The sequence below is a fragment of the Miniopterus schreibersii genome (assembly GCF_964146895.1).
Source record: "Miniopterus schreibersii genome assembly, chromosome: 4".
Classification (NCBI taxonomy): Eukaryota; Metazoa; Chordata; class Mammalia; order Chiroptera; family Miniopteridae; genus Miniopterus; species Miniopterus schreibersii.
The window spans coordinates 52,552,841-52,577,226 of NC_138105.1; the positions used below are offsets into that span (position 1 = coordinate 52,552,841).

The following is a 24,386-nucleotide window of genomic DNA, read 5'->3' on the forward strand; positions in this document are numbered from 1 at the left end:
CCATATCATTACAGTAATTTATATCCACTTGAAAGGCTCGGGAATTGGTGTTCCCAGTGTCATTAAAATGAGTTTCTGAGCAGGGTTGTTAAGACCATGCTTGATTATTAAATAACACAATATGAAAAGCAATCTAAAATCCTGAAAAGTAATCTTGTCTGATGGTGTCCCTGTCAGGACAAAATTCTCTTTATCTGCACTAGTCAGCGTGCAGTAGAGAACTGAATAGTACACAAACATAAGTTGTTGATTTTTAAAAGTGCTTCAAATAAACATACAAATATACAGGGTCCGAAGTTAATTATAATTAACTTTTTTAGGCACACACATTTAATCATTTGAAGTTTCAAATTTTTAATGAATGAAAAATATTTCCTTTGGACACTAACTTACATATAAGATTTGGAAAAATAATGTGGGCACTGGTTTATTAAAAGAACTAACCTTATATTTTCTCTAATACAGTATGCATATTTAGAATGCTAAGTTAAACTGATTTTTTGATTAAATGCCATTTCTTACATTATTACATAAATGATGATCTAATACATGGTGTGAACTGGAAATTTTTAAAAATTTGGCTTAGTTTTAATGAGAGGTACAAATAATTGGTAGCAAATAATAACTATATAATAGTGTATGATTTAGAAAAAATCAACTTTATATGTAGCAACAGTTTGCTTTGCAACTTTTAGAAAATCTATAAACACATGTGAGGTCAATTTTAATTCAGTTGTTTTTTAAAGTTAATACAGTATGTTCAGTTTTGTGTCATTCTGAAATGAAAGGCATATGTTCTTTGGAAAACCATCTATAAGATAAAATAAATAGCTGTGCTTAAACTTCCAAATATGAAGGCAAAAACAGATACGGTATAAAAATGCTAAACATATTTTTGATGACTGGAAAAATAGATATTTATAATATTACTAACTTTCTTTTAAGAAATACTGTGAGGTCATGATAAGATAATTTTAGAGTCAGAAGTATGAGTGTTTTAATTTTCTTTAGTAGTAATTTAAAAGTTAATTTTTGTAACAACTTTGTTTCTTATTGGACCTATAGGGTGGATCTATAAGACAGTCTATAACAGTGGCTCTCATAGTGTGGGCCTGGGAACTGGATATAAACACAAATTCTCAGGCTCTAGCCCCATCTCCTGAAACAGGAACTTGGGTGTGGAGCCCAGAAATCTATTGTTTAATAAGCTTCCAGGTTGTGATGCACACTCAAGTTTGAGAACGACTGGTCTAGAATACGTGAGATTTTTCTTGTATCATTTGACACACGAGAAAATAATGAAGTATTTTTGCCCTCAAGTATAGATCCTGCTCTTTCTTTGAGTGGGCAAAGCCAAGTTGCTAAAGAACACCCAGCAGTACTGATCATTAGACAAAAACAAGGAGACTTCCTCTTACGGTGGCTTTTCAAGGTGGCAGTTTGGAAAACCAACCATAGGAATAATGCAAAAGGACTGCAGAAAAACAAAAACAAAATGCATGTTTATTTAATTTTTAGAAAATACAGTTTTGGAAGTATGTAAAATTGTCACTGGGCCTTGTGCTAGATGCTTAAAGAAATCTAGGTGGTCTAAAAGATCAGCCAGTGATCTAAAATAAAAGCTATTTCTTTTCTTTTTTATTGTTTATTTTGGGAAAACATGTTTTAGGAATATGTAAAGAAATTTAAGAATGTTAAATGTTCTCTTAAATTTGTCAATAGGGAACAACTGAGGAAACATGTATGTACACAAGAGACTGGCTTGACATAACTTTGTGTGTATGTGTGAATAAGAAAATCTTGTATTTTAAATGGAATGTTATGTTTCTTATATTCCAGGCACTGGAGACTCAGGGTTCCTGAAAAGAACTTTCTTTTCAGTGGTGAAGACATATAATACACAGTGTTGAGGTAAGTGGTCAGAGAAGGCCTTGCTGAGGGTTGACATCGGAACTGTACCCTGAACGACAGGATGGGGCGTTCTCATGCTTGAAACCCTTCCTTCTCTTGGAACCGGCCCTGCATCTTTCTGCTTCTCTGACTCTCTTGCTGCCAGCTCCTTCTCCGGCTCCACTGTGGCTCCTGATTCTCTTTATGTGTATGAACATTATATTTTTCAGAGCATGTTTCCAAGATACCATTTCTCAATCTAGACCTCTGGTCAATACCTTTAGGGTAATACATTTTTGAGAATCTAAAGAAAGATATAGACATTTCCACTCATGCCCCAAAGTCACCTTGATTTAGTACTTTCACAGGGAAGTAACCCCCCCCCCCCCCATTCATCACCATTCCTTCCTTACTGTTCCACCTTCTGCTCCTTCTACAGGTTCTTTCTTGGTGAACAGCAACATCATTCACTAACCCCTTTTCTTCATTCCCAATGTCACAACTGCTCTGTAATACTATTCCTATTGCCTTTATGCCTTTTTATTTCTTTCTTGGATATTTTCAGAGTGGGGTGGCATACAAATCTTGAAGAATGTGGCAAATCCTTGGAAAAGCCATTCAGAAAAATGTGTGAGTTTGCTGATTTTGGACTGCTGAGTAGCACTGGGGACCAGTCAGTTCTCATTAAGAAGAAATTTCCTCCCTCTTTCCTGACTTAAATCCCTCATGAAAATGCAACAGTTAAATTGTTACTAATGAATAATATTTTTTGCCTATGCCAAAGACAGTTATTTTCTCATTGCTTTTTCATTCACCAGTTAGTTAAACACGTTAGTTAAACCAGTTAATTAAACACTTAAATTTCCACATATTTTCATCTGCATTTCTATTTTTGAATCCCTTCAATATTTTCCTCAGACATATTAACGTTTAATTCAGAACTGGATGCTGGACCCTGGTCAATTCAACAATTATATGTTCTTTGTCTTAAAAAAAATTGGATATCTTATGGCAGAAGGTGATGAAGAAATGGGGATTAGATTTAACATGATAAAAGTAGGCAAAGCAATTTAGGCCATACAATACAAAATGTAATAAAAATGCTGAGAAAAATATATGATCAAGCATCAACAGGTCTGGCATTGAGATGGGTTAGAAAAAAGTGAGACCAATCATGAACTACTGATTAAGGGTTGACCAGATGTAGGTCAGTGATTTTTGGTTTCAGGGAAGTCTTAATGGGAAATTATTGTGACAGTTTTATGAATGGTTGCTGAGGAGAGTCCTTTCCTGTGATCCTTCCACCTGTGATTTCAACCTCAGCTGTGTGCTAAGAAGCCTCCATGAGGAAGGAGCTGAGCTCTGAATGTGCCCCCAAGTGGAATGAAATCTGGGCTTCTATCTGTCACTTCCATAAGGAGCAGTGCTGGTCTCACTTGTTTTATATATTTGTTTTTTCTGTAAGATTACATTTGAATACAGAGTCCCAGGAAAGAAAGAGAAGGAAAATCATTGTTATGGATAATAAATAAAGCTACCTTCTACGTAAATTTTCCTTTAGATTGTTTGGATTTTCCGTCAAAAGTCAGAATGTTACAATTTTTTAATAAGCAGCATTATTTATGTTTACTCAATGAATATACGATGAGTCTGTGCGGAGACTTCTAAGGTTTACAAGATTTTACTGTTTGGGTTTCAAGTGAAAAATTTCTTTCATTTTCCTAGTTGAAATTATGTAGAATTATGGACTGTAGCCGTGAAAGAAACCCCAAGGCAATGTCTGGACCACTTTTCTGACTTTGGTGGTTAAGTTAGAACTATTTACATTTTATACATGTCATATCCAAGGCTCAGAAAAGTGACTTGTGCAAGATGTGCTATGACAATGAGTGCCAATAAAAATGAGGTCTTTCATGTAAATTTGTATTGATTTGCATTAATATTGCTTGAGTGTCCACATCCTGAACACTTTGCTGATTAATATCCAGCAAAATATAAGCAAGTCAGTGGATTAAATTTCCATAATTTCAACATGGGGCTAATATATTTCTAATTGGTAGCTGTCATCAATTTTTTATTTCTTTAATGAATATTTTTCTTTCCTCTTTTTGGTGATAGAAACTGGCTCCTTTGCAGCCACCTGAAAGAAGTATATAGGCTTCTTTGGGGAGATATTGGAAGGCAATATTGGATTTTTTATTTTTTGAGGGGCCATTGATTAAATCTTATATTTTCCTTTCTGAGGCTCAACGTGTCAGCTATCCCTCTCTCTGCTCCCTCTATAGTGCTGTCATTTACCACTCTCCCAGTTACTTTCTCTCTTTCATAAAAGACTGACCAATTAGCTCATTGTCTTCCTCTCTACCCTAAGCTGACACTATCCTGGGGGACTTCCAGGTCCACATGAACTACCCATACCATTTTCTAGAAGTTTCTTGACTTTGTTACCTCCATTGACCTTCCTTTCCACTTCATTTTAGCAGGCCTTTTGTGGATATATTGGGGACATCACCAAGAATTGTTCCACCTCTGACTAAAAACAAACATCCCTTTTTGAACCAATCCACCAGTTCTTCTAAATACCTCAGACATGGTCCTGGTAGATACTCTTCAAACTTATGGGAAATTTGTGTCTGAGACAGCTAGCTGTATACAAAAGATTCATGTTCTTCTTTAATGCAGAGTTTTTGCTAGGAAGTGGCTGCCCAACCAAGTTACTGTATTTCTTAGCTTATCTTGCATTTAGGTGGGGTCACTAATTTTTCCAAGAACCTGAGTGGTAAATAATGTGTGGTACTTCCAAGTCTAGGTGGTTAAGAAGCAAGTATATTTTCTCCAGTTTGCTGGCTGAATATCATGCCCAGGGGTGACCTTGGAAAGCATATGTTGAAGATACTAGGTTATCTGTTTACCTATGTCCCTGAATTTTGGAGCAGAACCCCTCATCTCTCCTAAACAGGAAGGATCAAGTGAGTGAGTTATTGAATTAAGCCACTGGAATATTGGTATTTGTTACAGCAGCTGGTATTGCTCTGATTATTATTAATAAGTAAATATCTATATCCTTGATCTTTCCCTGCTAACCTTCTTGACTTTTTTCTCTATTGAATTTAGATTCCTTGGGTAACACTTTCTTGATAATTTTTAACTAGGTGAACCTTTGTCCTAATCTTCCTCCTGCAAGGAAAAACCACAAACTTGGACAAATCTTACTGTGAAATATTTTGCTTATGCCTCTGCTACTGTGGGCCTCAGGGGAATATTACATAACCATGTAGAGTTGGACCACTACAAATTCATGGTTTCCAACCTCACATGGATACTCAGTGTACCTCAGTTATTTTTTTTACTTTTCCAAGTTAACCTGCTCTCAAATTCTCTAGTGGTTATTTCAAACATCCATCCTCAACCTGTTCTTCAGCCCACTCACTGCAATTTTTATTCACCTCCGTAACCCCCTAAACCCTTGAGCAGCACTGGCTATGTTGACCACCTCCTTCTCTCTTGCCCTTAGGTTCTGTGACAGCCATGACCTTGGTCTCTCTATATTTCTAGCTTCTTATTTAAAGTCCCTTTGAGAATTCCTTTTTCTCCACCTGTTCTTGAAGGTTGCTGTTCGTTAAGTTTCTATACAAGACTCTTCTTTATGTAAAAGAATCCTCATCCCTTCCATGGCTAAAAGTTTGTTCCACATGCAGATGACTCACAAAATTATATCTTCAAGTCCTGTCTTCCTCCTAAGCTTCAGAGACTTATTTCCAACAGCCAGCTAAATATTTACATCTCTATACCCATAGCACCTAAAAGTAATCATGTTCTGAAATGAGAACATCATCTCCTGTGCCAGCCTGACTTTTCTTCTATAAAACAATGGAAATGGCACCATTATCCACCTACTACCTATGCTGGAAATTGGTTATTTGATTCCTCTTTCCTTTTTCCAAGTTGTTAGTTTTATGTCCTAACAATATATTGAGTCTATCGACTTCTCTTTACCCCACTACTCCTGCTTTATTGAAAGTATCCTCATTCATTGTGTGGATTATTATGACAGCCTCCAAGTTGGTCCCTGCCTTCATTTTTGACTCCTTGAATCTATTCTTTACATTGCAGCAAGGTTGTTCTTAAATACTAATTTTTTCATATCACTCTCTTGCTTAAAAGTCTTTAAGGGGTTATGACCCCAAATAGTCAAAGAAATCTTGAGAAAGAAGAACAAAGCTAGAGTCACCATGCTTCCAACTTTAAATTGTGTTACAAAGCTATAGTAATTAAAACAGTATGATATTGGCACTAAAGATCAATGGAACAGAATAGAGAGCCCAGAAATAAACCCACACATATCTGGTCAATTAATTTATGACAAAGGAACCAAAAATGCGCAATGGAGAAAGGACAGTCTCTTCAATAAATGATACTGAGAAAACTGGACAGCCACACGCAGAAGATGAAACTGGACCATCATCTTACAACATACTCAAAATGAGTTTTCAAAATGAATTAAAGACTTGAACTTAAGACCTGAAACCATAAAACTTCTAGAAGGAAAAATAAACAATAAGCTTCTTGACATTGGTGTTGGTAATAATTTTTTTGGATTTGACAACAAAAATAAAGGCAACAGAAGCAAAAGTAAACAAGTGGGACTACATCAAACTAAAAAGTTTCTGCACAGCAAAGGAAACCACCAACCAAATAAAAAGGCAACCTACTGAATGGGAGAAAATATTTGCAAATCATATAACTGATAAGGTGTTAATATCCAAAATATATAAAGAACTCAGATAACTCAATAGCAACCCCCCCAACAATCCAACTAAAAAATGGGCAAAATAACTGAATAGACATGTTTTCCAAAGGAGACATATACATGGCCAACAGGTACCTAAAAAGGTGTTCAACATCACCAGTCATCAAGGAAATGCAAATTAAAGTCACAACGAGATATCATCTCACATCTGTTAGAATGGCTATCAAGAAGATAAGAGATAAGTGTTGGCAAGGGTGTGAAGTAAAGGAAGCCCTTGTGTGCTGTTGAGGGAAATGTAAATTGGTGCATTCACTATAGAAAAGAGTATGGAAGTTCTTTAAAAAATTAGAAATACACTACCATATGATCCATAATTCCACTTCTGGGTATTTATCTGAAGAAAATGAAAACACTAACTTGAAAAGATATATGCACCCCCATGTTCACTGCAGCGTTATTTACAAGATATGAAAGCAACATAAGTGTCCATCGATGAGTGAATGGATAAAGAAAATATGGTATATTTATACAAGGGAATATTATTCAGTGCATAAAAAGAAAGATATCTTGTCCTTGCACAGCATGCATGAAATTTGAGGGCATTATGCTAAATTAAATAAATCAGAGAAAGGCAGATACTGAATGATCTCACTTATATATGGAATCTAAATCAAAGCAAAACACAGACACCAAGCTCATAAATAAAGAGAATAGACTGGTGGTTGCGAAGTGTGGGGTTGGGGGGGTGAAATTGGTGGAGGGGGTGAAAAGGTATAAAATTCCAGTTATAAAATAAACAAGTCATGGGGACTCAATGGTCACTAGTCAATAATACTGTGTTGTATATTTGTAAGTTGCTAAGAGAGTAAATCTTAAAAGTTCTTATCACAAGAAAAAAAATTGTAACTATATATGGTGATGAATGCTAACCAGACTTATTGTGGTAATCATTTTGCAATATATATAAATATCAGTCATAAAATGAATGTTATTTGTCAATTATGTCTCAATTAAAGATCTTTAATGGTTCTTCACTGCTTTAATAAAACAGCAGTAAGTAAACATCAAAACACTGATATTATTAGGGTAGACAAACCCAATTATACACATTTGTTGGTCAGTGGTAAATACTGTTCCATAGATTGATATTAGGAACAACATTGGTATAACTCTTTTTATTACCTAAATCAGGTGTTAGCTCTTTTGCAGAAATCAAATTGTTTCTTCTTTACTGAAATTTTTGAATTATGCTTCTATCAGTTGCTAAGAGAGGGGTATTAAAATATCCCAACTATGATTCTGGAATTTTCCATTGCTCCATTAATTTTCATTTTTTCTTCATAATTTTAAAAGCTCAGTTATTAGGTGCATGCACACTTATAATTATTATTTATTTCTGATGTAGTGATCTTTTTATTATTATGAAATATCCCTCTATCTCTGATAATATTCTTTGTGTCGATGTCTACTTTATCTGATATTGATATACACTCTAGCCCTTCTCATGCTTACGGCATTATTTCCCCCAACTATTTAATTTCAATCTTTTTGCATATTTATATTTAAACTGTATCTCCTTAAAGTAGCATGTATTTAGATCTTTAAAAAATTCATCTGATAATCTGTCTTATAATTAGGTTGTTTAGTCCAATAACATTTAATGCAATTATTAGTATAATTAGATTTATGCCTACCATTTTACTATTTGTTTTTTGTTTGTCCCATTTTTTATTTTTATTTTGCTTTGTTTTTGTTCCTGTTTGTCCTTTCTTGCTTCCTATCAGGTTAACTGAAAATATTTTTTGAAACTCCATTTTATTTTTATATTGTATTTAACATTTTGTATTAGTTCCAGTGGTTGCTCTTTGGATTACAATATACTTTACATCCTTAATTTTCACAGTCTACTTAGAGTTAATATTGTATGACTTTATGTAAAATGGGGACACATTATAACTTATATGCTCATTTATTACCCTGCCATCTATTAGGTTATAATTGTTATATATTATACATTTCTTTATGCTATAAATCTCACAGAAGTGTGCTGTAGTTTTTGCTTTAAAATCATATGTATTTTGCCTGGCCGGGCGCGGCTCAGAGGTTGAGCATCAACCTAGGATCCAGGCGATCGGGGTTCGATTCCCGGTCAGGGCACATGCCCGGGTTGGGGGCTCAATCAATGACTCATCATTGATGTTTCTATCTCTCTCTCTCTCTCCCTCTCCTTTCCTCTCTCTGAAATCAATAAAAATATATATTTTTTAAAAATCTGGACATGTATATATTAAAGGATATTTTCACTGGGTTTAGTTTTGGGTTTTCTTTCTATTTTTTTCTTTAAGAACTTTAGAGATGTAAACCTACTCATTCTGATCTCCATAATTTCTGATAAGAAGTCAGCAGTCAATTGAATCATTATTCAAATTATGTAATTTTTTTTTTTTTCCTAGATGCTTTTAAAATGTTCTCTTTACTTTTGGGTTCTGCAGTTTAACTATGGTACGCTTAGATGTGTTTATTTTGAATTTTTCCTGTTGGAATATTCAGACTTTTTTGGATCTGGTAATTTATGTCTTCTACCAAATTTGAGAATTATGCATATATGTTCTTTAGCTAATCCCTTCACCTTTTTAGTGGTATGTATAGCCTCCTAGAGCCAGGTTAACCACAACAAAGAAAACATAAGGACCACTAGAAATATACAGTGATCCACAGTTCCGATCCCTGTAGTCCACTGCCAAGCATGTAGAAAGCCAAAAGGATGAAGAAATATAGAAGAGCTTTGAAGTAGTAAGACACAAAACCGGAGTCAGAAATGAGGTTTCAAAAAACAAGGACCTTAAACTTCAGCTAGACAACCAGTATTCTGTGCTTGAAAATCAGAAAAGCAGCCACACACAGTACAATAAGGAATGGTCTTTGCTAATCCTTCTAAGGTAACTAGACCACAGCTAACCACCAGAAATAGCCATTCATCACCTGATCTCTGCTGGATCTACAGCAACCAGTTCAGACCCCTTGATTTAAATGACCAGACCTTTTGCACTGTAGAAGTTTCAAGTGTCATGACTGCTCTTCGTGTACAATTGAATGCAGGGGGGGTTTCATTGTTATAGATGTATGAACTAGATTCAGCAGTGTGCTTTCATAATAATTACTCTGCAAATACAAAAAAAAAAAAGACCGACAAAAACTGCAGCCAGTGGACATTTCAAAATCTTTTTATGTGCAGATACTGAGCCTTCTTAAGGTTGACTACCTCAGATTTGTTGCACTCATGAGGACTTCGTGTGGGTCACAACTTCTGGATAAGGTTACAGCTAGTAAGTAGCGAAGTGAAACTTGAAACTAGCTCTACTGGATTATCAGAAATTCTGCAGAAAGTCAGCTATCTGTGTTCTGATCTGCTGTAAAAGATGAAGATTTAAGTGACCTAAATTCACCTGTCCTATGCCCCACCCTTAAGGAACACTCTCTGTAGTGGGCTGTGGCTGTATCAGATTTCCTGGAACATGTCGCTCTCAAAAGAACTGATGTATTCACACCCGGCCGGGCGTGGCTCAGCGGTTGAGCATCGGCCTAGGATCCAGGCGATTGGGTTCGATTCCTGGTCAGGGCACATGCCCGGGTTGTGGGCTTGATCAATGACTCTCTCATCATTGATGTTCCTGTCTCTCTCTCTCCCTCTCCTTTCCTCTCTCTGAAATCAATAAAGATATATTTAAAAAAAAGAAGAAGAAACAAAAAAAGAACTGATGTATTCAGATGCTCTGTGTAGGGCTGTGATTTATAATTTAAACTTTGACTTGTATTCTGAGGTAACCACAAATTCAACAAAAACTGGGTCCACCAAGTGGGAAGGAGGCGTGGGAGGGAATAATCTTGTTTCTTTTAGTAACTTTTTATTTGGGTAGTGCTTTTTCTATGTTCCACATTAAGGCCTTTCTTTTTCTTTGACTTGGAAGAAGTTCTTTGACAAAGCATATTGCTTGGTTAAGTAAGAGACCGGATATATGGGTTAGAATTGTGAAATGTCTCCTGAAATTGCCAGTCCCTAGAGGGGAACCAAAAAGGCTTTGATGTAAAGGGCAGTAGATGCAGGGGGCTCTAATTTAGGTGCTAAAGCCTCCTCAAATCAGGTCTACATTGTAAAGTTAACTGCAGTGAAAAGAATACAGTTTCTGCTCAGGCCAAGGGATTCACTGACCCATTCTTATAAATTCAAAGCCACGTGAGCAGAACCTCAACTTAAAATCCACTTAGGTTTCATGGCTCTTGCATGCTCTTTGACAATTCTAGATATACTTGTGCCCAAATTTTTAAGTTATTGGACATTCTATAGATGCAGTGATTGCCCCAGGAGAGGTTTGTTATCAACCTTCTGGTGTGTCTTTACATTGTTCATTTGGAAAGTCAGGGGCAAGAGTAGGGACTTCAGGAAGATATCCAGGATTACCAAAAAGTTTCTTTCCCTCTAATGAGATAGTCTGCTAATTTCCTAGTTTTGTATCTTTGGTTCAACAGAAATCTTTGAAGTGTTATGTGACCACTTGATGCAGAGTCTATAAGTCCCTTTGCCGAGTGGGAGTTGCAGACGTGCTACTTGAAGGAGTGAAGCAAAAGGGGAAAACTATCCTGATGTGGGAGCATAGTTCTGTGGGAATTTAGTCTTGATAAAAGTGTCAGTGCAGGAATCAGACTCCTGGAGGGTTACAGGGTCTCCTGATGGTACCTGCTAACCATTTCTGGGCAATAATGTTGGTGTTACTTGAGGTGGCAGGTAGGATGCCTGTCTTCTGATGTGTTTGGGTGAGTTGCTGAACAAGTCAAGGAGAGGCTGGGTGATTAAGCTGGAAGCAAGGGATTCTTGGTTAAGCTGGAGACTTCATTTGGGAACCAAATATCTTATCAAATCTCTTGGACCCTGAGCCACATATTTTTCCTGAAAAATACGCCTTTTTTTCCCAACAAAATTTTGTTGAGTGTTATGTTATTGAGGAATGGAACTTCTTTAGTGGCATACTGTGCTAGAAATCTGAAGGCCTGCTGGAGGTTTAAAATCAACTCTTGTTAGAACATTTTTTAAAACTGTGAAATTATCAAAATGCACATGAATCAAGTTGTAATATACTGGAGGATGGTGGTATCACAGGCTGTCTATTGTACTATTTCTTTCTTTGAATTCTCAGGCAGGTTTGGCAGATCAGTAAAGAATACTGTGTATTTTTTGGTGTGCTGCAGAATTTTCATAGTTTATGTGTGCCATGAGATGAAAAAGGTTGGAAATTGCTTATGTACATGGTTGAGTTGATAATCAGAGTAGTTAAGGATTTATAATGAAATGCTCTCAGTCACACCTCTTTGCATTCTCTATTTCCTCCTCCCCGGAGGAAGCTGCTTTTTAACTGTTTCTTCTTGCAATTTCAGCTCATCGCTTATAGTAGGCACACATCATTACTTGATTTATTATTTTAGATATGATTTGTTGACTCTCTGTTATAACAAAGTTCAGCTTACTTACATAATTTCCTCATTCTTCACCTCATAGTTATTATTCTGCTTTTGTTCCTCACGATAAATTTAAATAATATATTTATTTTTAATTCTTGCTCTCTACTATAAGCAATAAATCTTGACTCCCCACACTGTAATGTAACTTCCCTTCACCTTTTCTTTCTTCCTTTCACCAAATTTCTGGCATTTCACTTTCACTTAAAATTTGTAAGGCTCATAAGATATAAGTTCTATTTGGAAATCGTAATTAATTCTTCAGGGTTTTATGTAGAGATTGACTTGGAAATTTGAAAATGAGCAAACATGGTTTACTTTGTTATAGCTATGTAACTGCTTGTGCTCTGGCTAACAGTATGCTACGATTTTATCTCCTTCCTTAGACATCTTTTTGTTTTGTTTTTTCCTGAAGTTATTACTAATGTTTCAAATTTATTACACTGACTGCTTTTATTGCATTCCGAAGTTCTTAGCAACTTCTCAAGAATATTATCAAGTCTACAGATATTTTGCTCAGATAGTTTTTTCCTGGAGCAGTGTATCTTCCTGCTACAAGGTTTAGAGTGAGTTTACACCTATTTTATTTTTTAGAACAATTTGAAGGTGTCTGATAAAGAGCAAAGATAAATACTTATGGTTACTTCTCCATTTTAACCTTCATTACTCCTGATATACACTGAAGCAGGGAGATGCTTGCTAGAACCTAATTCTAACCTAGTTTCTGTTTCGGATTGCTCAGTCTCCTCAAGCTTTATATGCATGAAACAGAACTCATTTTCTTCCCAACCCCTATCCCAGCCTACACTTCTTTAAAAGGCAAATGTTACAATAGGTTAAATCGCCCTCATGCTCCAGGTTCTCTTCTAGGCTTTATTCTCTTATTTTTAGAATTTTGGGGAAATGTCATCATATCTTAGTTTTAATTACCGTTAATTGGCAGAAAAGTCCTAAATTGGTATCTCCAGCTGAGATATCCCTTTTGAGATCCTCTCCTGCCTGGTAGACGCGTCCTATGGCAGACTCCTAGACATCCCAAGGTCAGCACGGACAGAGCCACACCACCACCTTTCCTCCTGAACCTGCTCATCCCCATGTGTTCCCAGCCTTACCGAGTGGAACCAACATCTATGTGCTCAGGCCAGAAAATTAGGACTCATTCTTGATACCCTGCATTTCATCACTCCCTCTGATCTCACCAATCAGTAATTGCTGTCAAACTTATCCCAAATATTTCTCAAATTCATTCTATTTCTCAATCCCCATTGCCACCGTTTTAGCTTAGACCATCATCTGAGTTATTCCAACAGTTTCCCGGTTAATTTCCTTGACTCCCTCTATTTCTGCCTGCAGCACATTTCCCTCTCCATTTCCTCTGATTACTCCTATTTATCTTTTAGGCACTTTTCCTTTAGGAAGATAGGAAAGAACCCTGTATATGAGGTTAGATGCCCTTGCCAACAGCATTTCCTCATTACCTCAAGCTTCTCCTACCTGTAACAGTATCTCACTTTGTAGTATAATTTCCCTCTGTTAGCGTGTTCTAATGAACGATTAAAATTGTGTTTATCTTACATAATATTGTGTTTCTGGTGCTTAGCACAATGTCTGGAACACAGCAGAGGCTTAATACATATTTTTTAGTGTTGAACAAAGGAACGAATGTTGTATTTAGTAGTCCTTTGGAAGCTCCTTTCCCATTTTGATCTTTTTAGTGTCTGAGTCAAATTAGGTTAATCCTGTACCAAGAGACAGCTCTTGACTAAAAATACATCTCACTCGGTTATTAAACACCCATTATCTTGAATTTCCCTCATGAATGGAATTTTTTCTTTCATTACCTGCAAAAGTATTTCTCACTTTCAAATTTATTTTACTTTCTACGTATCAGGATAATGAATGTGGATCATTTGCTGCTCTCTTGGGCCTCCAAGTTTTCCAGTATTCCTTTGTAATAATTAAGTCATTTTTTAAAATTCATGAAAATAAGCTTTCAATTAGAAGTATAGTAAAGGGTTTTATCTATAAAGGCAAAATATAATTGGATAGAGATAAAAACCTTGGAAACACACTTGATAAATTAAGATATATATAGCAAACCTTTGAATTATTATCTTAAGCATATTCTAAATAGCCACCATTTTAATTCTAAAATTAGAAAATACCTCAGCCATGAATTTAATACACAGAATGACAAGTATGTGATGGCATGATTAGGATATAATTTTTCCTAATTATAGGTTAGAAAAGTTATATCCTGGTACACATTGAAAATTATTTCATTCAGAGTGAGAAGTATGGACAAACCAACACAGTATATAAAGTCACTTTTTACAAAATGAAATATGTGGAAACTGAAGGGGATCAGGATATGCCACCCTCAAATATGCTACTTTGGCATAAGGATTATTTGAGCTGAAGGCAATTAAGAATCAACAGATGTGGAAAGATATCTCTTTCTCCCCTTTTCTGCCTAAAAGCAGGGCATGAACTTCCCTTTGTGAAGGTGTCCCCTTCTCCTGTTCCAGGAAGAGGGGAGCAACTCTTATCACCAGAGATGGAGAGCTGGCAACAAGGTCAGTCGACATGAACAAACCTGTCTAAAATAACCCTTATCTTCCACTAGTTACCCTATACATTTCCTTGTCATTCTGCCACAATTTATTGTCACTCAAAGCCCTAACCCTCTTTCCTTTGTTAAAATGGTATATAAATCCCTGAGTCTAAGCACTTCTTTGAGTTTCATTTAATTTCTGGGAACTCTTAGGCTTGCAAAATACTAATAAAATATATATTCCTTTTCTCCTGTTAATGCATCTTTTTCCAGTTAAATCTACAGGCCCCCAGGCAATGAACCTAATAGGGCAGAGGACAACACAAGATAATTTTAACACTGTTTGAGAAACAAATGATGCGATAACCATCAAAACTGTTTGGAAGCATCTACTTCGTGAGGTTTATTTCTGGCTGCTTTCTGGTGTAATCAGAGGGCCCCCGCCATGAATTTTTCACAATGGAAAAAACCAACAGGGAAATGACTGAAGGTGAAAATGCTTGAGAGAGAAGATTTAAGTGGGTTTTCAGACCCCTTAATAGTTGAGGAAGTTTGGAATTTAGAACGTGGGAGGGATTGACTTCAGATAAGGATAGAAGGACAGAGAATTCATGAGGAATTACACATTATGAAGAGGTAAAGATGACAATTGATGGAACTTCCATGGAATGAGCCTTGGTTTTGCAATAAAGCAGGAGGCAAAGACCTCTGGTTAGATTGGGGGCAGGGAAGTGTTACACGGAGTCTTTCATCCTCAATGTTTATCACTGCACCTGGACATTATGGGTTAAATTGTCTCCCTCTCCTCCTACCCAAATCCATCTGTTGAAGTCCTAATCCCCAATACCTCAGAGTGTAACTTTGTATATAGGGTCTTTGTAGATGTCATTAGTTAAGATGAGGTCATACTGGAGTAGGGTGAGCCCCTACTCCAGTATGATTGGTGTACTTATAAAAAAGGGGACATTTGGATACAGACACACATAGAAAGAAGACAATGTGAAAAAACTAGGGAAAAGATAGCCATGTATAAGCCAATGACAGGTGTCTAGAACAGATCCTTCCTTCATAGCTCTCAGAAGGAATCAACCCTGATGACATCTGGATTTTGGACTTCCAGCATTCACAACCATGAGACAATAAATTTCTGTTTTTTTAAACTACTCAGTCTGTGGCACATTATCATGGTGACTCTAGTAAGCAAATATACTGCTGATGATAGTAGGAAGTCAATAGATGGTTACCTGAGTGGATGAACGAATAAATAAATGCATAAGAGGAGAGATGACACTCAGGTTAAGGAGAAAAAGAGACATTTCAATTAGTTGTTAGGTTATCCTGAGGGTCAAAATAGTTGTCAGAGTTTAGTTGATGATTTAGAGAAAATAGTAAATGTGAAATTCAAATGAAGACAACTGGAAAATTAATGTTTTATAAATACTAAGATGCAGCAAGGTAAGGATAAATGCTTTTTCATCCCACTGAAGTAAAGTGGAATTGGAAAAAGTGAAACTTTAACACTGTGAGGGGTTGGGAATGTGGTATAAAAAATGCTCATTATCTATGCTGTACTAGATCTCATGTTCACTGATATGTCATTGAAGTACTCCAGAGATCTCTTTTAAGCTACCAGCATCCACAAAACATGTGGGTATCAAGCTAGGTACCCAAAGATATATGTACATGCTAATTTTTCCTACTTTGAAAATTGATAATTTTGGTATTCTTTTTTAATAAGTCCTTTGTACATTTTCCTATTATATACCTTGATAAATTGTGAATGTTTCCAGATGTCCTTCTTCATATCTCCATAGGTACTATGCATACATGGTGATGTGCTATAGAAGCCAAGAGGAAAACATATATGCTTTTGAGGCAATAAATATCAGAATTTAGTCATTAAGTTTCAAAGACGTGCTTTATAGTCAACATCTATAAAAGTGAGTAACAGGTGATAACAAGTGGCCTGCTTTGTTATTGAAAATAGAAGACTATTAAGAAATGACCCTAGGTTATAAATGTAGTTTATGTTATATTTACATTTTGGTCTCCATAGAGATATATTTACAAGATGAAGTTGGACTGATGGAAGAGTGGTTATGAAATGCCCACAAGTTTCCTTTGTTCACTGTTACAGTCTTGGGAGGTCAATGGACCTGCAGCATGTTGCTTGTTGAGCTTTGGAGAGACCCCAGGCTGGATTCTTCATGACCTGGAGGTGCTTCCCTTTACTGGGCTTGGGTCCTTTTTATTGGAAAGGCTTTCTGTTTCTCAGTTCTGTTTTTCCACTACAATTGTTATGCTTCAAAATCTCTTGAAGTCACACAATTGACTTCTATCCAGAGGGATCATACAGAAAATATGTTAATGGCCACTTTCATGGTGAACTCCTTAGTCTGGGAGGTATACCTACCAATAAGAAAACTTTAGAGTTCATCTCCCATTTTCTTATGTTGGTGCAGGTAATTAAATGGTTTTCCTGCCTTGGAAGTCATTTAAACCTATTTCTTCTTCTGTAGAACTTGGAGAGCTGCCAAACTGCATCTTTTAACATAGGGTATAAAGGAAAACATGCTACACTTTGGTGTTAGTCAGAGTTCCTTAGAGAAACAGAACCAAAAGGAGATATCTCTCTCCACCCCTCTCTCTATGTTTATTATAAGATATTGGCTCAAGTGATTTTGGAAGCTGAGAAGTCACATGATTTGCCATCTGCAAGGTGGAGATCCAGGAATGCTGGTATAGTTCGAAGCCTTGAGAGCTGGAGGCTGATGTTGTAGATTTCAATCTGCATCAGAGGCCGGAGAACCAGACATGTCAACGTTCCACATAAATCAGTCAGGCAGAGAATTCAGTCTTCCTCTACCTTTTTGTTTTCTTCATACCCTCAAAAAATTGGACAATGTCCACCCACACTGGGGAGAGCCATCTGCTTTACTCAGTTCACCAATTCAGATGCTAGTCTTTTCTGGAAATACCCTCACAGGCATACCAGAAATCACGTTTAACCAGCTATCTGGGCATGCCTTAGCCCAGCCAAGTTGACACACAAAATTAACCATCACAGCTTCTCAACCATGATGCTGCCTTCTCTCTAGAACTTGATTTCAGTTCGATGTTGCTATTCAACCAGTCACTAAATCATGCTACATAGTTAACTTTTAATAGCTTTCCTAACTGAACCATGTCCTGCCTCATAGCCTCTTGCCCTGGAGTAGATTTATGTCTGTTTTTCACTATCTCTCCCTTTCTAGGTAGGATTATGGTGCTTGTTTTAGCCTGTTCCATGAACTCAGCCAACCATCTCTTAGGCAAAGTCTTTTTGTTACTCCCTAAGGACCTACCAAATTGCTAGACACTTAGCAGACGTTGCAGAAATATAGAGTGATGATTGCATAATTAATTGCCTGAACTCAGATTGCATTCACAGTTTGACAACCATACTGAGATTGCCCAGGGAGCTTACAGTCCAGTGGGTCCCTCCCAGCCTACTTACAAATGCCTGGGGTGGTCAGGTCATTTGAAAACCAAAGGAAACCAGGTGAGAAACAAATAGAATGCTTTTAAATATCAGGTTATTATTAATGTTTATTATTTGAGCTAAGATTTGTTGAGCATGTTCTATGTGCCAAACACCAGAGCTAAGGTCCTTATCTTTAACAGTAATTATGGGGAAAGTATTATTATCTCTATTTTTCAGACAAGGAAATTGAGGCTTAGAGTATTAAGCAACTTGCTCAAAGCTACAGAGCTTACATGGCCTTTGAGTGATCAGGATTTGAACCAAGGTCTGTCTAAATTTACAGCACAGGGTCATGACCAGGAAGGTAACCTTTGTTATTAAGTTACATTTGAGAAATGATGGACTCAACTGCTGTCCGAGAGCAAATATCTCAGCAGCATTGCTCAGAGGATTGTCAGTAACTGCCTCTAACAACTCAGCCCCCTTCTCCAGCTTGCTCTCAGGCATTTATTTAACTCTGCCTCACATTCTTAGGCACATTTCCTAAAAATACTTGCAGTTTTAGACTGACTGTCCTTGTACTATGTTCGCTTCAAAGGTATAACACCAGTTTGATCTAAAGAAGTGATTTTTGCCTCAACACCCCTGCTACATAAGAATAAAGGGACAGGTGAAGTTTCCTTGCACAATTACTGTATAACCTGCAGTGACTCCTGGCCCCATAAAGGATGTAAACTTACATGATCCTGGTTATTATTCGCAGGGTGATTTTAGAGTTTAAGTGTGCATGTGTGTGTGTGTGTGTGTGCACATACACATTGGGAGAACAAAGATAAAACATGATAAATCACTGTGAACCTTAAGATCTCTTCATTTGCTTCAGTAATTGCACAACAGTCACATATGGAGCTAATTACAGAGGGTCACACTGAATACCGCACCAGTTAAAATGCTTTGGGTTTACACTATTCATTAAAAGACTGGACGTGGGGAAAAATTAATTTTTGTAAAAGTTATTTCCAAAAGGAGACAAATAACTATTTTAAATCACCATAGGTTGGGTATCTTTCTAGTTCAATGAAATGATTCTCTCTAAAAAAATGCACATCTTGTTTTGTTTACAAAGATCTCTAGTGTATTTTGTTTTGGCCTTTTGTACTCCACTTAGCAAATTGGTTTTTACCCAAATGTTTCATATGCGCTGTATTATTTGACCATCTGTTGTTTTTGACACATCGTTTTTCTCTCTAGGTTTTATTTATTTGTTTGTCCATCAGTGAGTTGCCCATTTAATAATTATAGAGATATTCTTGCTTGCATGTGAAGTAATGTCAGTCTTTTTATTGCCAGATACCAGCTAAATTGTCTGTAACCAGGAGTTTCAGCTACACACATTTGCCCATCTTTTATATAAGTATTATTGGGTTTTGCTTTCAATAGTCTCAAAATTCTCTGCAGTAAACAAAGAGGGAACCATGAAATTACTATAGAAATTCCAGTTTGAGGCTAGTATTCTCATGAAAATAAGCGGTCCATTTGCCCTACACAACCCATTCCTAATAAATGAATTCAGTAAAGTAGTAGTATACAAAATAAATATCCAGAAATCAGATGCATTTTTATACAATAATAATGCACTATCAGAAAGGGACACTAAGAAAACAACCTCATTTACAATTGTATCAAAAAAATACCTAGCAATAAATTTAATCAAGGATGTAAAAGACCTGTACTTGGAAAATTATAAGACACTGAAGAAAGAAATTGAAGAGGATACAAATAAGTGGAAGCATATACTGTGTTCATGGATAGGAAGAATTAATGTCATTAAAGTGTCCAGACTACCCAAAGCCATCTATAGATTCAACACAATTCCTATCAAGACGCCAATGATGTATTTCACAGAACTAGAACAAATATTTGAAAAATTTATGTGGAACCACAAACAACCCCAGATAGCCACAGCAATCTTGAGAAAGAAGAACAAAGTTGGAGGAATCACAATAACTGATGCCAAACTATACTACAAAGCAAGAGTAATCAAAACAGTATGGTATGCTGGCATAAAAACAGACATATAGATCAACAGAACAGAACAGAATAGAAAACCCAGAAATAAAGCCATTGCTTTTATGGTCAATTACTATTTGACAAAGGTGTCAAGAACATACAGTGGGGTAAAGACAGTCTATTCAATAAATGGTGTTGGAAAAAATTGTACAGATAACGTGCAAAAAAAAGAGAAAGAAACTAGACCACCTTCTCATACAAAACACAAGAATAATTAAAAATGGGTTAAGGACTTAAATGTTAGAGTCAAAACCATAAAAATCCTTGAAGAAAACATAGGCAATAAAATCTTGGACATTTCTTATAGCACTATTTTTCTGATATATCTCCTTGGGCAAGGGCAACAAAAGAAAAAAAAACAAATGGGACTATATCAAACTAAAAAGTTTTTACACAACAAAATGAAAGGAAACCTACTGAATGGGAGAACATATTTGCCAAAGATACATCAGATAAGGGTTAATATCCAAAATTTATAAAGAACATATAAAACTCAATACCAAAAGAACAAACCAATCAATTAAAAAATGGGCAAAGGATCTAAACAGATACTTCTCCAAAGAGGTCATACAGTTGGCTAATAGACATGAAAAGATGCTCAAAGTTACTAATCATTAGAGAAATGCAAATAAAAACCACAATATCATCTCACACCTGTCAAAATGGCTACCAATAAATCAACAAACAACAAATGTTGGCGAGAATGTGGAGAAAAGGGAACCCTTGTGCACTGTTGGTGGGGATGCAGATTGATGCAGCCACTGTGGAAAAGCAGTATGGAGATACCTCAAAATATTAAAAATGGAACTGCCTTATGACCCAGCAATTCTATTTTTGGGGATATATCTAAAGAAACCCAAAACACTAATTTGAAAGGATATATGTAACCCTATATTCACTGCAGTGTTATTTACAATAGCGAAGATTTGGAAGCAGTCCAAGTGTCTATCAGGAGATGAGTGGGTAAAAAAGCTGTGGTAAATTTACACAATGGAGTACTACACGGCTGTAAAAAAGAAGGAAATCTTCCCTTTTGTGATGGCATGGATGGACCTGGAGAGTATTATGCTACGTGAAATAAGCCAGTCAGAGAATGAAAAGTACCATATGATTTTACTGATATGTGGAATAACAAACAAAACAGAAACAAACTCATAGAGACAGAGAACAGACTAACAGCTGCCAGAAGGGAGGAGGGTTGGGGAGCTGGGTGCAAAAGGTGAAGGGAGTAAGCAACAAACAAACAAACTCACAGACACAGACAACAGTGTGGTGATTACCAGAGGGAAAGAGGGTGGGTGGAGGTAGAAGAGAGTAAAGGGGGGAGAAATGGTGATGGAGACTTGACTTGGGGTGGTGAACACACAATATGACACACAGATGATGTGTAATAAAGCTGTACAGCTGAAACCTATATAATTTTATTAACCAATGTCACCCCAATAAATTAAAAAAAAAAGAGAAAGAGCTCCCAACCTGGAGCAGGCAGAGGCAAAGGGAGAGATAAAGGGTTATCTGTGGAAGAGGCATGGAACTGGAGAAAGGGGGAGGGCAAAGACAGGGAGACGGGCAGGGGAAGATGTGTAAGGAAAAAAAGAAAAAAAGGAAGCAGTCCATTATCCTTATAAAACCCATTCCTAATCAGCACTCATCACCCCTGTTGTGTCAGAAAACTCCAATTTTGATGAGGAGATTAGAGTTACCAACCACTTGAGACCAGCAATATGATTCATGGATGCAAACCAGGCAATTCTTGGAAAGGCCACGTGCTGTTTTATGCAACTGGTCTGATGACAGACATAGCAGATGGCTCAGAAAAGCTGACTTTGGAACACTATATGTTGATCTTTCCATAAACATGAAAAATTTGTTCAGTTTCCTGGATGTGGCAGTCTTCCTCTCCATCAGGGATGAACATTTCCATTCACCAATTTCAAAAGACTAAATCTCATCATTAGTTTGGAAATCTCAAAGAGCACTGCTATAAAAGAGGTATAAGTGTTTTCTTCTTTTAAGAGCTATTTGAAACTCTGGCTGGGGTCTTGAACGAACTATAATTTGTATAAACTGAGATAGATTCATGGAAAAAGAGGTTATTCTGTAACCTACTGGGATTCTGGGATACTGGGATACTGACATAATGTCAGTATTATAATACTAAATTAGTAAACTTAAGACTTTATTTCTCCCTCTCCTAATAATTGAATTGACCGGGTTACCTTAAATAAGTCACTCAATGTTTTTGTACCTCAATTCTTCCTTTTGAAAATCTAAATTAAGTTGACACACAGTATAAATAAGAGTTTTCCCTAATTCCTGGACCTTCAGGTATTTTGTATATACTTCTAACACTGTTGATCTACTAAATGAATTCATAAATCAGTCAGGTTTCAGAATCAGACATGGAAAGGGCAAACCCTGTTTCTTTGACACTGAACCATGACAGATAAACTTTGTTATTCACTGCTCTCCCCTCCATTGCCATTTTTACTGAAAAAAGCAAAATTATTGCTTCCTCATTTAAGTTACTTTTCAATAATCATTTGAATTTACTTGTTGTGTTTTCATTTTGAACAAATCATGTGTTTTCAGGCCCTTCCCGTAAATATTTTATAGGCAAATTTTGTCTTTTAGATTGAGTCTATGGTCCTTCCTTTATTTTAGAATAATGATGTGTCCCCGAATCTCTCTCTAAAATTTAAACTGAGTATAATAGTTCTCAAAAAACATCCTGAATAAAATTAATATAAAAGATCTTATAGAATTTGCCTCAGTTTTTATCATTAAAACACTAATTCAGGTTCTTGTGTTAATTGCAGGGCAAGAAGATATCAGTAGAAAACAGAGGACTCACTACTGAGAGTGATCTCTAAATTAAGCCATCAAGCGATTGATTGGGCTATTTTACTCATTCTGTAATGAGATTCTTGATTCTAATTATATATAACTTAAAAATAATTTAATCAATTGGTTTTATGTGAAGTCGAACATCAAATTTGATTGCTTAATGGAATCACCTGGGGGAACTTAAAATTTGATGCATAGGTCTTGCCTCCAGATACTGTGATCCAAGTGGTCTGGCTTTGGCTTTGGTATTAGTTGTTACATTAAATAAAACAAGGAGGCCATTAGATTGATGTGGCTCTAATGCCGAGAGGGCCTACATAAACAAACCGAAATATAAGCCTGTAAATGCCACAAGTTTAGGAAATTAAAACCGAAGGGCAACCGATCACAAGCAGCCAACTTGGCTTTAAGCTATACCAATCGATAACTTCATACTAGGGGGCATGTGTGCGGGACTAGGTGCAACAATGTCAGCGGCCTTGCTGCCTAGGGGCCTGGAGCTGCTGGGCGCACTGGAGGCTCCCAGGCCGGGCAAAGGGGACCCATGCTGGGCAACTGCGGAACTTAGCCAAGGGAAAAGTGCCCAAGTTGGTGCTGGCCGAGTTCCAGAAGTGAGAGTGCCAGGCTACCTTGGAGTGAACCTAAAGTTTATGACCAGTGCAAGAAGGACTGTATTCGAGTTCGACACACAGCAGACTGTGCCCCAGAATCCAGGCCACAATACCTGTGACAGGCCTGTGGCCCAGAAGAAAAAGGCTGAGGGCACCGTGTTCAGGGAGGAAGACGTGCAGAATTTCCAGCAGGAATCCTTGGGCAGCTAGGCTCCCAGGAGTGCACGGGGGAGAGGTGCCCCGGCCTGGCTTCCTCCTCTGACCTCACAGCCAGTGCTGGCCTAGGACCTGCCAAGCACAGCGGGGCCAGGCTGACTCATGGAAGCCCTGGAGCCGAAGGCAGGCGGGCTGGAGTGGAGCTGGTGAGCTGGAGGCCTGAGGGAGGAGATAAACTCAGATGGGAGCTGAAACACGCAGGTTTGGGAGGAGCTCTCTACCTGCCAAAAAGGGACATTTCTGCGTGTTTTTGTGAATGAAAAGGGGCCACATGCTAACCTGACTAGCTCAGGGGAGGCCTACATGGTGGCCTTGCAAACTCAGAGCCCTAAAGTAACCACAAAGGATGATCTGAAATTAAAAGTTTTTAAATTAAAATCAGTTTATGGTGGGTAGTCATATTCTATGGCAGTATCTTCCCAGACAAAAGTCAGTCTTTACCTTCACTAAGCCTGTCTATTGTCTTTTGCACCT

At 37.0% G+C, this 24,386-nt stretch overlaps 1 pseudogene across 1 annotated transcript; it reads left to right on the forward strand.

Moving 5' to 3' along the window:
• The first annotated feature begins 23,552 nt into the window (after nucleotides 1–23,552).
• On the forward strand, nucleotides 23,553–23,906 carry LOC308556254 (active regulator of SIRT1 pseudogene; annotated as a pseudogene). Its single transcript has one exon. The product of its transcript is annotated as an active regulator of SIRT1 pseudogene (transcript).
• Nucleotides 23,907–24,386: the final 480 nt, after the last annotated feature.